The following is an 18,888-nucleotide window of genomic DNA, read 5'->3' on the forward strand; positions in this document are numbered from 1 at the left end:
GTGAGGAATGTAGCAGGCATTCCTTCCTGCTGCATCAACCAGCAGCTGTGACGATGACTCTACACGTCTGCTCCTTTTTCCCAACACTGACTGGCCGATGTTAGACGACCTGATGTATGTGTAGTAAGATTAGTCATAAGTTAGACAGTTTGCCTTCACTGACCCCTGTAAAGCACAGCCTGATCCCACCGATAAGTAGTGCTTTGTTAGAGGTTTAAGGTGGGGCTGCACAGTTCACCACACTTTCATCATTACTGTAACATGAACATTAAACAAGTAGCATTGATGTCAATTTGTCCTTATAAACACGAATGATTATGTGAAGTGAGCACTTCACATGATGGAAGCTGCAGTCTAACTGTGGCCAAATTAGAGGTGAGGTTTTTGGTTTATTTTGGATTCTATGGAGTTGCAAATAAAGCTATTTTGGGTGGGTGGGTGTTCCAGTTCATGTCCTGGTTACCAAACTGGGGTGCAACCTTTATGAATATATTTGGGTTAGTAAAGATATCAGGGGGGATGAAAGGCTTTGTCTCCTTGATATTGCTAGAATTAGGCCTTGTCCACATAGTGATGAAAATGATCAATTTCTTTTTCATTTTAAAAAAGTTTCAATAAACACGGCATTGCTTGTGTATACACGAAACCACTGAAAATGACTGAAAATGCTGTATATACGCCAGACATTTAAGCAGCGCTGTAGAGCTTAGCCCCTTACATTTGCATACACATATCAAAGCATGGTAAAATACTGATCAAGTTGTCAATACAAAGATTTGTTTAGTTAGCAAAGCATGTAGGTCTACTTTGTTAGGGTTTCATAAATGAAACCATTTATAAAGTTGTTAATGTTTGACAGATATATATCACTTTTTTCAAGTGGGGCTTGGTGGGCGGGGAGGTTCTAGATGCAAGTGGGGGAGGTGCTTCAGGGGAAAAAAGTTCCACTGATGTACATCATGCAGCTGCATTACAGTTTCCTAAATAACAAACAATACAACAATGCAGTCCAAACACAAAAACAGCCATCAGCAAGTGAACATGCTGGAATATTGTATGTAGAAGATAGCTAACAAATGCTGAATGTGTTGCCATTTTATCATCTGAATCATGTTTGAAAGCTGATATAATTCTGTGCAAATAATAATTAGTCATAGCAGCTTTGATTTGGTGTTTATGCATCATTATGCATTGTAAAAGTCAGTTACTATCAGCAAATTCATCAACACCTTAGGTCATCAAAAACTGGTTGATATATCTAAAAAAAAGAATCTCTTCTGACGTCTCTCAGCCTGCTGTGGTTCGTATAGCTGGCGCCAAGAGAAAATTCACAGAACCCTGGTGTTGCATGTGTGAAGCAGTGGTTGCTTTTGCTGTGAAAATTCTTAGGAACACACTGTGACGGTTTGTTAAGTGTGTGTGTGTTTCCTGTTGAATCTAGGTAACAACACAAAGACATAGCACCTACTCCTGACTGCGTAGTTGCTTTTTACATCATTGACAGAAATTACTCATACTCTGCAATGTTTCTAGATTCTTCTGCAAAACTTTAAAGGTTAAGTGTCAAGAATATAAATGTTTCAGGTTTCAGTACGTCATTGTGGGCCTATCTTTCTCTGCCATGCCCTAACTGCTCGCGCCCCACATGTTCAAAGACATCTGATCACGTGTTTCCCGCCTGTGTGCTGTGGTTGTCATGGCGCGTCTGTGCAGATGTGTTTGCGTGAGCATCGTGCACAGTTTGACATAGGATGTTTGCATGCAAGAAGTTGCTGTCACGTCGCTGGGATCTGCCCAGTATAACCACAGCTGGTGTGACAGATTTTGTGGGTTTGTGATCTTAACCTCAGGCTTGTTTGAAATGACTAAAATAATTCTGTTGAAAGAACAGTTTCTTTTCACTGTAAAGTCAGCAATCAAACCACACCGCAGAGGATTTTAACCAGTATGAGCCAATCAGATCTCATGTGGTAAACCCAGAGGTGGTTCACAATCAATGAGATGCTCGTCTTTGATTGAGTTATCTCTCCAGCGATTCTATTGGCTGTCAGTGAGCAGTTAGGCTATGTAATCACTTAACCTTTCTCCAATCATAACTTCTGTATTGGGAAATCTGCAGCCACCACATGGCTGTTTTATCTCCAGAAACATGTGAACACATGTATGGATGAGTGCATACATGTGTCTTCAGTTCTGGACCGAATGTGCCAGACAAACACACTTTATCAGCTCAATGTGTGTGTCGCTGTTAGTGAAGGGGTTGAGATTATCTGCTTTGGCTGCTTTCAGTTTATCTCCGCTGGTTAAGCAGAGGATAAGAGCACAACACAAGAACATTCACTGTTGACACCCGCTTTTAAATCAGCTTTCAATATGAGACACCTGTACATGACTGCATGTTCAGGGGCTCAAATCTAAATAAATCATCTATGAAGGGATTTAAAAAAAGAAGATTCAATTTTGACAGGCATTTTTTCTCTTACACACACTGCAAAGGTAGCACGATCAACAAACCAAGCTCGAAATCAAGTACCAAATCATCTGTAAGAGGAAGTTATTATTAGCAGTATCTGCAACAGAGCAGCAGAAAGAAAGCTCTGATTTTACTGTCTAAGAACCTTTTTAATAGTCTCTGATTTCAGCTGTAAAAATTTGTCATGTTAAGAAATGTTTTGAGGGTTAAGAAGGATAAATATGCTTGGACACACAGGGCGTAGAATTGATAAAGAAAAAAGATGTATTCTTGTAATGGATGGATCATTTCCCCTTGGAAATGAAGGTCTTGTTCTCGAAGTTATTTCAACAGCATTCAAATTACATTAAAACTTAATTGAAACTTCTAAATCAAAGCATTAAAGCAAATGAAATCTGATAAAAATGAAAAAGAATGTGGGAAGGAGCGCTTCCTGGACTCAAGAGTAGGTTCTCTTTGGATTAGGATCCAAGCAGTCTTTAAAAAGCAGAGTGCTTTGGAGTTTTTCTTTCTTTTTCCTGTAAATCTTATAAAGTTTAGAGCTGCATTTCCACTAGTCGGCCTGATTCAGTTTAGTTGGGTATGGTTAGCATTTACGGATGCACAGACACATCAGTTCAGCATTGGTATTGGTCAAAATCGGCCCTTTGGACAAACATTATCAACCTGCAAATAATGTGGGCGTGAATCAATGTCAGTAGCAGATGTTTATCTGTTGTGTTGCATCAACTTAATGCGAGCATTTAGTGCACTTAAAGGCTAATTCAGAGAGGAAATGTTATTTTTTGTCTGTACTTTGTAGAAGTGATGAGCTCCATCACTTTTTGTGATCAGTAGAGTTTTTTGAGGATCTTAGGCAGAGGTCAGGCTTATAGGGAGTCAGCAATTCACATATATGGTGTAGCCTGGCAATTCTGGACCTTAAAAAACAGGCTCTAAGACCATAAGATCTTAACTTGCTGCAAGCCAGGCAGTCGTATTTTCACTTAACTGTACTCTCGCCTCCTGATGCTTAAATAAAGTGCTTTACAGTAGTTGAGTCTTAAAGAAATAAAAGCATGAATTATCTTTTTAGGTCATCAGGAAAGAGTAAGAACATGGTTTTGTTGAACTGTCTCAGCTGAGCACAGCAGGGCTGCATAACTTTGGTCACCTGGGTAAAAGAAGATAAGCTGAAGTGAAAGATTCTCTCCAGGTGGCTTATTTTCAGAGGCGTGATATACAACAACTTCCTCACTGAATAAACTGCCATTAATTTGCATCTTTAATTTATGGTTGGTAAAGGAAAAAAAACATGTTCAAGGGCCCTGTAACCTCTCTCTCTCCTCCTCCTTCCCACCTTTCTCAGTCCATATATCTAACATGTTTGTGTGAAACTGAGAGCCACTCCAGCTTGTTTTGGTGCGTTCCCCTCATCCGTCTGTTAAATTTGCATTGTTCCCCTCCCTCTGTTCATATATCAAACTACTTTGAGGCTTGTTTTTCTGCTTTTTTGTGCTTGTTTTTCTTTAATTTACACCTTTCGTCAGCTCTGATGGCATTATGATTTAAGCCTCATCGTCCCCTTCGCACTTCTCGTCTGCATCTTAGTAGCCTGTTTGTAGCTGATTCTGGTTATCTGGAGGCTCCACCTGCTGTGTTTGTGTGTGTGTGAGTGTCACAGAGACAAAAAGAGAGAGTGTGTGTTATCAGGAGGTGGCAAAGCGTAACAGAGGAAACTCCATAGGTCTGCTTCTGGCTGATTTTAAAAGTTGTGATGCTGAGAGAGAGTGCCAGGTCAAAGTGAGACGTTCACATAACCTCAGAGCACTTTAGTTTTCTCACACAACACTTAATAGATGAGGGTTCTCACATTCATAACTTATAGGACTGTCAGAGAACACTTGTGCTTTCTGTGGTGGACGAGGAGGTCAGGAGGTCACCTGCAGGCCAGCAGAAGTCAGACTCGTACTGGACGCTGCTCTGCTTCTGCCTAAGCTCAAACTGTATTAATAAATATGATCCTGATTATAAGTTTGAAAATAGTAATTATATTCATGGATTATTTTCTTATTGAGCGATAATTTATTAACACTTACAAACAGAGAGACAATTGCAAAACTTTTGTTATCAAAGTTGGTACTCTTCATCCAAAACAGTAAAATAAAAAATGTGAAGACAAATAAAAATGGAAAAGCCCATCATTTAAGGTTCCATTATAAGCCTTGCTATGAATTAAGTTACCTGTAAACGTGTAAAAATCCATCTATAAAATCTATGATTAATCAATTATATTATTATTTACCTTTTTGAAAATTCTAGTTCCAAATTAGCCCTGAAAGACAGAAATTGAGGATAAAATCAATAAAAATATTCAAATTTACAAAAAATCTTGCATCTCACAGATAAACTGACATTTTTGTCACTATTCTATTTTTGTTATCACGTGACAGCCTTCATCTTTCATTATCAGTCTTTTCTACTTTTTGTCTATTGTCTTGCTCCTCTCACTTTATCTTCACACTTCATTGCATGTTATTTCTGCTATCATGTTTGTCATTATTGCAAAACATCTAATTTGGACATTGACTGGTGTGGTGATGACGCAAGAGGCCCTGGTTTAACTCCGATCCTTAGCCCCCTTTTCACTAGTGATGGCAGTATCTGATATGCTGGTATTTCCAAACTGGGTGTCTAACTGGTTTGTTTTTATTGTGACAATTTGTCTTTATTTATAATCAGACATGCAGAGAAGTAACATTTGATTCTACCATAAATGATAAATCAATTTGTTTTCAAATGTGGACATTTAGTAATGAAAAACAGAGATTTTCTTGGGATTAAAAGTACATTGTGTGTAGAATGTATTTTCAACAGATAGCGTAACAAAACTTAATATACTTTTTTTTAAATAGCGCTGTAGGACAGTGAGCTCTGTGGTGCACAAAATAAAAATAAATGATAAGAATGATTTTTAAAAATGAAAAAAGCTTCACCAACTTATCTAAGATTCTGCCGACAGCCTCTGACACAGATAATATATTTTAAGCTGTTATCTTATGACTAATATCATGCTCTTGATATTGTGCATCCCCCCCTTTGCATGTTATTCTCTGCTCTTTCCCCCAAGTTTCCTACTCAATTCACTGTCCTGTACTACAAAATAAAGGTATTAAAAATGCCAAAAAGTATATATCAATGCAGTCTTATAATATACACATGCTATTTTCACTTATACACTCTTTTCATATACTAAACAAATGTCATTTAGTTTACTCATCTCAACCTCCTGATGAGGGAATTATAGAGGGGCCTATTTCTTCAGTCAGACTCTACAAACCGCACCACTGCTGCATTACTGAGAGCATTTACATGCAAAGTTAGAAGGAACCCTACATGACAAGACAAACTCCCCTTCTCTCATGTATATTGAACAAAAAACTCAGTAGATATCTGCATTTTGAGTAAATATGAACTGATAGTCACCAGGAGGCCGCCATGTTTTGGTCTGAACTGGTAGTGTGACAGTCCATGCATTTCAAAAGTCAAGTTTTGGTCGTACTTACACAATTAATCAACTTTTCAAATTGCTTGTAAACATATGGACTGTAAATGGATAATGGACTTGAGATTGTATAGTGCTTTTCTAGTGACCTGACTACTCAAAGTGCTTTTACACCACACTGACACCCTTTCAAGCCATTCACTCCCTATTCACACTGTTGGCAGAGGTTGCTATGGAGAATTGGCCAACAGTGTTAGCTAATCCCATTCAAACACATCCATACCCATTTACATTTCACTGATGGAGCGGTGGGGGCGAATTGGGGTTAGGTGTCTTGCCCAAGAAAGGACACATCAACATGTGACTGCAGGGGCTGGGGATTGAACTAGCAACCTTTCAATTGTAGGACAACCAACGCTACCTACTGTGTCATGAACGGGAGCAAAGAGGCAAACACAAAGACAACAATATAGAGTAGGGGTCTGTAATATTGCTCCTTTGGTTCCTTAGATGTCATATGGGGTTTTTTTTTGCACCATGGGGGAACAAAATATGTTGAAACTGTCATTTTAGGAATATCAGCATCAGGGATGGAAATCAAGAACCAGTTCCAGTTGGTTCAATCCATCAACATCATTCACATTTAATCTTAACAATTCCCTTATCAATGCCTTGAAGAACACAGTCTTGATAGAGGCAGCCAGCAAAGCAACCAAGAACAGAAAAGTTGCGGAAGTAAACATGGCGGACAGTCACAAAACATGCTTGAAAGTGTCGATTCATTTCTCAAAAAATGACACAAACCGTGTGACATCCAAGGCATGCTTCTTTTCACACAAGAACTGTGAACAAGATTTCAATCTATTGTATGCACCAGAGATCTAGGATTCAGAGACAAGTTTTATATTTCTTTTAAGGTTTCATCTTTTAAAGAAAATGAGCAGTATTGTTTTATAACTCGAGTTCAGAGTTTGAAGATCAAGAGAGCAGTTTGTTTTGACTGAGACATTTCCAACAAAAAAATAGCATTTTTTGTATATTTTAACATGCTCTACTCAAAACATCTGATGTTTAACATTTGTAGTTATCAAAACTGTTTATTATAGCCAGTAATTGATGAGGAACTGAGTAATTGATAAGAAGAATCAATAATGGCATTGATATCAACAAAATCTTAGTAACTTCCATCCTTAAATAACATGACCGTTTGTGCAATCTAATTTAACACGGTTTCAAAATGTCTGTTTGCCGTGTGTGTGACTGTGTGTGAGTCGTAACAGACAGAGGAGATAGTGAAGAAAGAAGGAAGCGAGGAGGATGTGTGTGGTAGAGCGACCGTTAGAGAGTCGAAGCCACGCATTCAACAACAACACACAGACGCACGCAGACTAACAGAAAAGTAAAAGCTACTTCTGTTAACTTGTAGGGAGAAAATACTGCATGTGTAGTTTTTATGATGCAGACACTAATATTCAAAGTTACACAGATGTTATGGACTATTTAGACATCAACGAGTAACCTGATACAACAGAGTCTCAATGCAAATATTTATCTTTGCACAATTTCCCTGCAGACATTCAAATAAATACAGAGATATGATCAGTGTGCAATCATGCATTTTAAGTTTGCTGCACTGTATATCGGTTAGCCAAGCTGGTAAACCACACACACCAACCCTCTGTCTGTCTCATACACACACACACTCAGTAACCAAAGCCACAAACCAAGCAGAGTTTTGCAATAAATAACCACAAGAGAGGCCTGACTGGACTTCAGCTCAGTGTGTTTGTGTGTTTCGGAGTGTGTGTGTTTGCCCCTGCTTTGAAAAACAAGAAGTTTTAGCACAACAAGAGTGTGAGAAACGGAAATCGTTATTTTTGCAGTCTAGCAAGAGGAAGGAGGGAGGAGCAAGTGCGACAGAGGAGGTGTAAAAGAGTAGTAAGAGGAAAGACAAGGAGTCAGCAAAGTGAAAAAATAAAACTGTATTTATTAAACTGACTATTAGAGTTTTAAAGTTACTATTTATAGCTGTAGATGAAAGGAAAGAAAAGAGCACTTTTGCTGAAATACAGGACTGGTTTTCACTTTTATTCTGGTCATATCCAAAGACTATTGTTAATAGAGGAATACCACCGGAGTAAGTTTAACCAGAGTAAGTGTGCTTAACTTGAGTACAATATTCTTATCCACTGTGATTTCAAATCTTGGGGGACGTGTGGGCTTAGTTTCCCATCATGCCCTTGGGTAGAGTGTTTAGATGTGTTTGGACGTTATTGCCTGTTGTACAGTGATCCCTGCTGGGGTTCTTTCAGTCACGTTTCTGGTGGACTGTTGTTTTTGATGTACACCACGACTGAAGTTAACCACTGAGCTACCTGCCTGTGACTTTAGGTACTCCTAGAGAATGCATCACATCACGTTCTTCATCAGGATGTATTGGTTGTCTTAATATGAGTCTGACTCTCTGCTTTGTTAATGAGTGAATGCATCTCTGTCATATTGTAAAATATTTAACACCTTTAAAAGTGAAGTGTTGACCAACATAAACACCTTTAAAGCATTAAATTCAGCTCTATATGAGTTTAATTAACACTGTTAATTTTGCAGTGTATTTGACTTTATTATACAGGGGTAGCTTTACCTTAAAGTTTAATACTTTTAATCCTTTTGAGTAGATTTATAGACCAGTACTCTTACTTTTGCTCAAGTAAATTTTAACTAGAGTAGCAGTGCTTTAAGGTGAGCACAGTATGTAAATGTATTTTTTCCTCTGCCCTATAGTAATGTGCTCATTATAATAAGAAAAAGCCTTCAAACGGTATTGACAACATAGAAATGAGCTGCCTACAGCCCTATGGTCAAACATGTAAATGTCTTACCTTCATGTAGTTAAACAGGCTGCATCTTTAACTTCGCCCAACTGGTCATCTTCTTTTTATTGCATAATGCCCTCAGTTTGGACTTCTGAGTTATGACCTATGTAGAAAAAATAGTGAAAAACACTCCCTGTCAAGTTTTAGAATAATGAGGTAATCATTAGCATCCTCTGAAGCTACCTGCTAATCCGCTCTGAGCTCGGGCTCCCAAGCTCTCCTTAAAAAAAAGCAAGTTTCGGTCACAAGTCAACTCTCACTGCTCATTCACCGGTCTCTTCTTGGAATACTGCTCCCATTTAGACATACTTGTCTCCTGGAGTCAGGGTCTGACATTCCTGAAGAGTAGTCCTGGCGGTTTATGACTTAACGGTTCAGGCTGCTAAGGCTAGCATAGCGCTACTAGCTAAAGCTGCGTCATCAACAGGCTCGTAAAAATTCGACAATTTCCAGCATTTTTCATGATATTTTTTTTAGAATTTAACTTTCAAACAGATCCAACTGTCTTTGCATCAAGTCTTTGTTGCGCTGCTACTCTGACCTTGGTCTTCTCCAACGTCAAACCATGAAATAGTTTGAGTTTCCGTTACCTCCGTTTCTTTCTCTCAATGGTTACTTCAGGGACATCACGGAAGAATGTGCTTCTATTAATTCAAACGCCAGTCATATGAGTGCCATGCAAAATAAAATATCTATACTTCATTTGAATTACAGTAAAAGTTGTGTGCTCATACTTACTGACATATACAGTGGTTGTTGCCGTTTGAGAAGCCTGGACAGCCATGTCAGGTGTCCCAACCAGGATACTCTGAAGAGCTGTTAAGAATTATATTGTGGATCAGAAATGTCACATAATTGATTTTGTGCCTGAACGTCTCATTTTATAGTGTAATCCAACTAATAATAAATCTGTAGACACCAAGGTAAAAATTACTGAATTTGAAACTAAATAATAACCAGTCATGTCATGTTTCTACTCCTGTTGTAGTCAAATAGTTTTTGCATTGGATTGCAATCATAAAATCAACATACTTTTGTGGCAAACTAAGTGTGCATCTTACAAGAGGTCATTTTTCTCTCCCTCAGAGCGTGAATTCATTTAGTAGTCCATTTGAAAAGAATAAACTGTGTATTGTGATGCCTCTGCTCTGCCATCTGATTCCCACATGCACATTTGCTTTCAAAGACGTAAAAATGTGTTCTCAAGCCTGCATGCTGCTGATGTTAGTTAGTCAGTGACAAAGAGATGGAAAAAGGGACAGATGAAAGAGAGGAAGGAAGGACTTATGAGAAATTAGTAGAGTTGTTTTACCAGAAACCCCTCCTTCTCCTTCCCTCAGTTTACTGCGAGGACGACTGTTACTCAGCCGGTCACTGTGTTCAAAGTGCAGAGCAGAGCTGACACGCCTGTCATCAGATGGTCCAGCTGGTGTTCAGGCATAATTTGGTACAAACTTTTCCAATTAGCTGCTTCTTGTTTGTGAAGGTAGAAAAAAAACAGCGGGAAATCATTGACAAGAAATCAATTTTATGCTCTGTTATGCTCATTTTTATTTGCACTGTCTTAATGTTTTAGGTAATTCTCACATTAGTCACACCACATTGGCTAAGAGGAAGGAAGAGGCACAGTTAATCAATTAAACTTAAAAAAAAAAGGTCAGAAGCTGTTGATGCAGAAACCAAAAGTAAATTGTTTCAAGCTGCAGATTGCATCATCAGTTTTCCTAATATGATTTATTTGCTTTCCCACTGTAGCAGCACACATAAGGAAGATTTTACCTCATATGCACTTACAAGCAATATCTGATCATGTTTCTATGTCCACTTGTGACCTTTCCAAGGAGATTTTCAGTTGGTGATTCCTGAATAAAGACAGGCACTAAAGCAGTAATCTACTGCAACGGAGGAAATTGTGTCTGATCCTCTTAAAGGTCTTACTATGGACAAGTTCATAGGTTTCCAACAATGAAAGGGTTCATCCTCTGGGGAGTTTGACTGTGCATAATCATGCTGATTCAGGTCAGAGAAGCCTTGCCGTAATATCAATGTGTCTGATAACTATTAATTGAAGGCCCTACAAGTAGGAAGTTCGCATAGTTTCTAAGACCACAGGGTTCATCATCTAGGGAGCATGAATGAGCAAATTCAGGACACAGAAGCCTTATCATAATGTTTCAAAGTCTTTATGCCTGATCATTTGAATGTAAGGAGTGCATAAAGGATAGCTTACAGAGTTTCCAAAACAGAGAAAGTTTATCCTCTGGTGAAAATGACCATGCAGAATCAAGTTATAGAAGTCTTCCATAAGGAATTAAACCTCAAGCTGTTATACCTTTAATTTTAGGTCTAGCAAAAGGAATGTGTGGGTTTTCTAAAACAAAGAAGGTCTGTCTTTTTGGGAGCATGACTGTGCAGGTTCAAGTCATGGAAAACTTAACTAAAGGCTCTGAGGTTTCTTTTAGAGAAAAATGATCTACGGATTTACGAGCAGGAAGTTCATATGAGTTCTAAAACCCTGGGGTTCATCCTCTGAGGAGCATGAAAGTCCAGATTTAGATCCCTGAAGCCTTAACATAAAGTTTTAGGTTCTTTGTGTCTGATAATCTAAGTTTAAGGTGTCTTTAGAGGATGGCTTAGATAGTCTCAAACCCTGGGAGAGTTTATCCTCTGGTGAAAATGACTGCAGATTTCAGCCATATAAAACATAAACATAAGGAATTAAGTCTGTTTGTTTGTGCAGATTCAAGTAGCAGAATTTGTCTTATTAGATTTACAGTCTTTGAGTCTGATCATTTTAGTTGGAGGTCCCAGTGGAAGCAAGGTCACAGGGTTTCCAAACTGGGAGGGTTTAACCTCAGGGGAGTTCTACTGTGCATGATTGTGCAGATTCAGGCCCTAAGATTTTTTATCTTTGTGTGTAATAACAGAACTAGTCTTCTTTGGAGCATGACTGTGTCTGAAAGTTAAAGTTTTGGGTGTCGATAAAGAACAGTTTACAAGGTTTCTAAACCTGGGAAAGTTTACCCTCTGGTGAAAATGATCATGTTTATTCAAGTCATAGAAACCTAACCATAAGATTTAAAATCTTTGATTGCGAGGATTTAAGTGAAATAAGTTATCTTATTAGATTTTCAGTCTTAGTGTCTCATCCTTTAAATCAGAGGTCTAACGAGAGGTTAGACCTCCAAAACTGAGAGGGTTTATCCTCTTGGGAGTGTGACTGAGCATGGTTGTGTAGATTTAGGTCATCAAAGCATTGCTTTTGAGTTTTACATCTTTGTGTCTCATAGTTTTAATTACATGTCTGACTAGAAGAAAAGTTCAAACTCAAGCTCCTGAAATTTAAATGGTTAATCCTCTGGAGAGCAGGACTGTATAAAATCATTTTTTAGGAGATGAAGAGATTGTATGTTGACTTTCTATAAATTATTAGAAAAGGAAACTTTTGTTTTGAGGAAAGGTCTGAACAGTCATCCAAATAATCAGGAATCATCTTCTGGAGACCATGAATGTCTATCATTAGCAGTGTAAGAAATACACACAGTGTCATTTTTCCTTTCTTTGTGTTGTATTTCCTGAGGGATCATAATCTATTTCTGCTAGTTGATAGAGGAAAAAGTTGGAGAATAGATTTTCATATGTCCGACACTATTTTTCCTGTGTGTTCCCCCCTGCTTTCCTGCTCTTCCACAGCTTTAAACTTCAGTCTTGGTGAGTCTGCTAAAATCATCATCATGATTCAGCACTTCAGAGCAACACTCAAATGCCCATACACACCCACAGGCTCATAAATCCTGTCTTTCATTTATTTCTAGTGCTCTTGTAATGATTTCTTTTATTCAACCCTGTGGTATCCCTCCTCTCTCTCTTTCTCTGTGTTGTGGGTCATTTGTCCAGCTGTGATCTCTGCCTCTCTGAAGCCTGGGAATAAGCACAGAAAGCCTTCTATGGATTCATCTCGAATCTGTCCTTCTTTTTGCTCTCACTCTTCACAGACACGTACATGTATAGACACACAGGCATGCAGAACACACACCTACGCACACACAGAGGCTCCCATGTGGCGATCTGGCCACACATCACACAACCGGCCTCTGCTGTTTGATCTCGGCACCTTCCACTGCAAAAGATATCAACATTTACCTCATGCTTTTTATAATGGATCCCCACATTATGATTCAATAGCATTTACTAATAAAAGCTGAATGATTTCAATGCAACTTTTTTGTTGGGGAGGGGACTATTTTCACAGGTGGATTGATACATAAATGTTAGAGAGGCAGCAGTTCATAGTGCATGAAAATAAATTATAGTTTGACCTCATTATGCATTGTGAATTAAGCATTTTATCACCCAAAAAAAATCAACATCCACTGTTAAAAGTTATAATGGTTCAGAAATGTTGTCAATTAAAAAATAAATTGTAATATGTGTCATGTATTTGTAAGCAAATCATGGTCAAAATAAAGAGAATAAAGTGCCTTAAATGTCACATTTTGTAGTTGATTTCTTTGTGTGCAATCTTAGCATCATTTTTTGCAGCGTTCTCCTCCCTCTGTCCCACTCCGTCAGCTGCAGCAGGAAGACGGCGCTCCAATAAAGATCCCTTCATTTCCTCTCTTCCTTTTCATCTCTCCTCCTCCGTCTCCTCCCTCGCCGCTCTCTCTCCTCTCTCGCTTCCTTCCAATCGGCTGTTTAATCGCTTCACTGTTCTGTAACATCAACCTGCTCTGGGGAGCTTCACATGCAAAAATATGCATAATATCAGTCAAACTGTCAAACACTGGAAAAGAAGGGTGCTATTTAGCTCATTGATCATGCTGTCCAAACTTTACACTGTCAAGGGTCCTACCTGTGTTTCCTTCAGCTGTTGCATATGATGTCATGATGATGTCATACATTCCCAGGGGGTTGCTGAAGACCACGGTTTTGTATGGATATTTATTTATGCTGTCAGTACTTGGTTGGAGCTCCTTCTTCATGAATTACTGCATCTATGTGATGTGGCATAGAGCCAATCAGTCCGTGGCATTGCTGGGGTGTTGTGAAGCCCAGGTTGCTCTGATAGCAGCCTTCAGCTGTGTCGTTGAGTTTGGTGTCTCTCATCTTCCTCTTGACAACCTCAGAGATAAGTGCTCTTAAATCCCCTGGTAGACGGCTGACAGCATTGACTCTGGACTCGATAGAGCACAGAGGACAAACACCAGCAGATGACATGGAACCCAAACCATCGCTGACTGTGGGAACTGGAAACACTGGGCTTCAATCACCTTGGATTCTGTGCCCCTCTTGGAACACAACTGTAGCCAATTTCCTGGACCAGTCTGTGTGGTGGCTTTTGTTCTTGAACTTTCGTCTTTTGTCAATCATCTGACGGTTGACCTCATCCCTGATGCTTGTGCTCTTTTTCTTAGCACACTTTTCCTTTCCAGTCAACTTTCCATGAATCTGCTTTGACACAGCCTCTAAGAACAGCCTGCCCTGTCAGCAGTGACCTTCTGTGGCTTACCCTCCTTGTGGAGGGTGACAAGTCAGCAGTCTTCCCCATGACTGTGGTTGTGTGTACTGAAACTAAGTGAGATAAATAACTGATGAGAAATTGGACTTTTGAACAATATTCTAATATTTTGAGATAGTGGATGTTTTTATCTTTATGATCTGTATGCCACACAGACTAATAGCAAATGAACCATTTTCTGCAGTCAGTCAGACATACTATGGGATATCCCAGTCTCCATGTAAATGTTTCCTCATGTCTTACTGAAACATGATTGTGCGGGATCAGCTGGTTCAGCCATAGACCACATACTAGTCTGTCTTTATCTTGAAATTAGCTCAGCAAATGTTTGGATGACTGTGTTTGTGTGTGCTAAAGGGAACCACCAGAGAGGCCACAGACCAGATTAATGGTAGAGCTCAACCTCACCACAGTGTGCAACCAATACGAGCTCTTCAGCAACTTTGGTCAATGCCAAACCCTCCCTGAGTAACCAAAGTAGAGTCAGTGGTTGTGTTTTGGTTGGAAGTCAGGGTGGAGCTTTGATTGTTTTCTTGAAATTCTCGAAGAAACAATGTGCTATACACAGAGTAGAAAGCTATAGAAACGTATGGGGTGGGTTTTAAAGAATGGCGTCATCCATCTCTATTTTCAGTCGCCCTCCTTGTTTCGCTACACTTCCCCGCTGACTCTAACCTCCTACGAAGTTTTGAGAAACCGCCAACAGCGAACAGCCATCTGCCGATCGATGGCGCCCTTGATCATCTGCAGCTTTTCCCCAGTTCCTGTCCCGTTTTTCTCCAGACCGCACTGGTTCGCCTCAGCCTTAATGGGCAAGACGGCGGCTGCGTGTCTGTAAAGTCTGGTGGGACAGGTGTCCTGTGCGAGGAGAGGCAGGGTCCCTTTGGTGCTGTGGTTAACGAAGAAGTCATGCAAAGAGTCGCCTCACCCTTTTCTCACCCCCTTTTCCTTCCCTCCATCCCCATTTGTCCCCACATTGTGGTTAACAACCAAATGCAAAGTGTATGTGTGTCGCCCACACCCATTAGCGCCCTTCTATTCTGTATTGTAAAGTCCGCCCGGCAACTTAGGCCTTCTGATTTATTCATTGGCTCGTTTGGGGCTCTGTGCGTCCCGGTGTGGTCGGGTTTTAGCGCTCCTGATTGGCTGATTCTGATGGTTCCTTCCACTTTGATGACCCGTTTGTGTTTTGCAGAGTCTTCAGGGTTACTTAGCATGCAAACACACACAGACAGATGCTACATAAGGCGTACAGTAACCAAAGCCTGAGGGGTGTGAATGCTTAATTACTTGATTGGAAGTCTTCTTCTCCAACTGTCAGAACTGATCTCAGCCGTGGAAAAAATCATTGATTTTTGTGTCCATCTATAATGACTGTTAGGTTGAGGCTGTGTGCTTACAGTATGTGACTGTTAATAATCAACAGCACTCTCTCACGTCTCTCTACAACCTCTAGAAGAAACGGCAAACTTGTACCTTAGAAAAGTGGAAGAAGAACAGATGTTCAACTAAACACAAAGAAGTAATACTACAGTGTTACATATACTCTGTTACAAGTTAGAAATATGCAGTTTCAAATAAAAGTATTAGCAATCAAATATATCTGCTCAGAGGGAGTTTTAAGCTGGCTGTGAAACAGACTTATGGAAACAAAAATGTATATGTGCAGGACAAAGTCAAGACAGAAGTAGGAGGAACGGTTTTGTCCAGATGGAGCTGTATATTTCAGCACTCCATGGTACAGTTTGGTCTATTTCTGCATACTATATTAATTCACACACTAATTGGGAAGGCAGCTATGTTGGGTGACCATCAGTATTTACTAATACGTAGATGCAATACGCATTTACACACCACTGACACAGCAATGGGAGCAAATTGGGGTTAAGTATCTTGCCCAGGCCACAATCAGCCCTGCAATGCTATGCTAAGCTGTGCTTTGTAACGTTATGTTACATTACATCATGTCACATTATGTTACACAACATTACACTATGCTATGTTATTCAGTGTTAGAATGTGCAATATTGCATTTTGAGATGTCCCCTTTTTTGTTACACTATGATATGTTATGCTAAGTCTTGCTACGTTATGCTACATTTTGCTACGTTATGCAACATTAGGCTACGTTATGCTAAGTTACTCTGCATTATTTAACATTAGGTTATATTACATTGTACTATGCTATGTTATTTAATGTTACAGTATGCAACGCAATGTAAAACTGCATTTTCAGATGTTCCTTTTTGTTAGGCTATGCTACGTTACGCAACGTTATGCTATATTGCGTTACATTACACTGTACTTTGCTATTTGATTTAACAATATATAATGTAATGTTACGCTACGTTTAGCTACGTTATGTTGTGTTATGATTGTTTGTTACATTATGTTATACTAAGCTATGTTATTTAATGTTTAAATATGAAATGCAACGGTAAGTTGCATTTTGAGATGTTCGTTTTTGTTTCGGTTTGTTACGCCATCATACATTATGCTATGTTATGCTACATTGTGCTGTGTTGTGTATATATATATATTACATTATCTTATACTATGCAATGGTATTTAAGTTACAATATTTAATGCAACGTTAAGTTGCAAGTTTTGAAGTGTTCCTTTTGGATACACTATAATACATTACACTATGCTTAGTTATGCTAAGTTACCCTATGTTATGCTACACTATACTTTGTAATTTAATGTTACAATATGCATGCAATGTTGTTAAGTTGCATTTTTTGATGTTTCTTTTTGTTACGCTATGCTACGATATGCTATGCTACATTAGACCATGCGACGTTACGCTATGCTTCATTACGCTATGCTACATTATGCTATCCTCCATTACACTATGCTATGTTATGCTAAGGTATGCTACATTAGGCTACGTTAAGCTACACTACGTTACATTACATAGGTCACATTACATTGTACTATGCTATGTAATTTGCTCTTGCAATATGCAATGCAATGTTGTTAAGTTGTATTTTGTGATGTTCCTTGTTGTTACATTACACAGTGCTTTGCTTTGCATTGCGATGTGTTGCATTACATTTGGCTACGTATATTGTGTACCTGTTTTATTTGCTGTACATGCTGTGCATACAATAAAGATTCAGTAAGATTTGTAGAGGAGTTACAGAATGGAAAATCATTAAATGGAAATACATAAAACTCCTGTGAGTCCCTTATAATTTTTGTAAACTTTTGCACTCTCTGTGGGCAAAGACATTCCCCTCATTACCATGCTAACTTACTGCAGTCCTGGATATATGCAGTTGTTTTTCCTTACAAAAAATATCTGAGTGAGCAAATATTTGAGCTTTGTGTTTTAAATTGTTCCCCATCAGACCTCATGGGAGCCTTTACAAGTATGAAAACTCACAGAAAATACTCAACTTTTATGTTTAAATAGATGAAACTTAACTAAAACAGCATCATATAAGTAGATATACAGTGCTTAACAAATTTATTCGACCACCTGTCATATTTGTCTCAAAGACCATCCAGCATCATGAAGTGCTTTAATGCGGACACTTTCATTTTCAGTCAGCTCTCGACATTTTACCATTTTGAACAGGAATGAGGGATTTCAAACTGAATTCACCTTTTTACACCCAAATTTGAGCTGGCTCACTGGGCTTCTCTGAGAAGTCAGAAATTAATCAAGCATAATATTCAACCACTAAAACTAATTTTTCTGTTCAGGAATGCAAGTAAGTAACTACAATTTGACATATTAATCAAGAAATAATAATGTGCTTTACTATTTTTTCAGTTTTTTTGTAAATCAGTAAATTTGAAAATTCATGGATAACAATAATAATCATATTTTAGCATCAAAAATATCATTTCTGTTAAAGAGTTAGCATGCTGAGCATACAATCCAGTTTGAAATAATATGCACAAAAACACTTCCTGAACAGTGCCTAAATTTAAGTCACTCCCTCAAGATGAAAAGAGATATTAGAGTTAGTCTGACATGACTGGTCATGGTCAGTAAGTTTCATGGCACAACGTACAGAAAATCTGGGATTTCAGAAGAATAAAACTTCAACAGACTGATGATAAAAGATTCTCACCATCACTTCAGGATCTCTGTTGTCCTCTTCGTCCCAATCTCTCGTTTCCTCAGGGATCTCTCCCTCAATCTTCCTCTCATCCTCCTCTTCCTGCCCTTGAGGCCTGGACCCATCTCTCCGTCCACAAATCACTGCTACTTCTCCATCCATCAGTCAATATCAGACAGTACTTAACAATTACATAACTGCAGCGCTGTTATACCATAGACTATGACTTGCTAAAAAGCATCATTAGAACACTTAGCCACAAAGAGAAGAGGATGCAACCACAGTTTCTGTTCAATGCTTGATAAAGAGAGAATTATTAGAGGAAGTAAAGAGGAGTTTTTCTTCTCATCAGGATGCTTGTGTCTGAGTGACAGAATGATGTGAAACCATCTTATTTCACCAGGTAGAGTGGCACTCCTGTAGCTACAGCATTATAGTTGAGCTCTCAGCGTATAGTGATAGCTGTA

At 38.8% G+C, this 18,888-nt stretch overlaps 1 protein-coding gene and 1 long non-coding RNA gene across 4 annotated transcripts in view; one reads left to right on the forward strand and one right to left on the reverse strand.

The window, feature by feature from the left end:
• Window positions 1-17,820, reverse strand: part of LOC121506182 — a 91,427-nt gene extending 73,607 nt beyond the window's left edge. The window contains exons 1-2 of one of the 3 annotated variants that reach the window (XR_005991622.1): window positions 9,014-17,820; window positions 8,837-8,933 (exon numbers count right to left, since the gene is read on the reverse strand). This is a non-coding gene — a long non-coding RNA (uncharacterized LOC121506182). Of the gene's footprint in view, window positions 1-4,757; window positions 4,788-8,836 lie in introns of all 3 variants that reach the window. The other 2 variants (XR_005991623.1, XR_005991621.1) reach the window with 2 other exon arrangements.
• runx1 (RUNX family transcription factor 1) overlaps window positions 1-18,888 on the forward strand; it is a 67,611-nt gene that overhangs the window by 5,024 nt on the left and 43,699 nt on the right. The gene's annotated exons all lie outside the window — the stretch shown is intronic.

Source organism: Cheilinus undulatus, linkage group 24, assembly GCF_018320785.1.
Source record: "Cheilinus undulatus linkage group 24, ASM1832078v1, whole genome shotgun sequence".
Classification (NCBI taxonomy): Eukaryota; Metazoa; Chordata; class Actinopteri; order Labriformes; family Labridae; genus Cheilinus; species Cheilinus undulatus.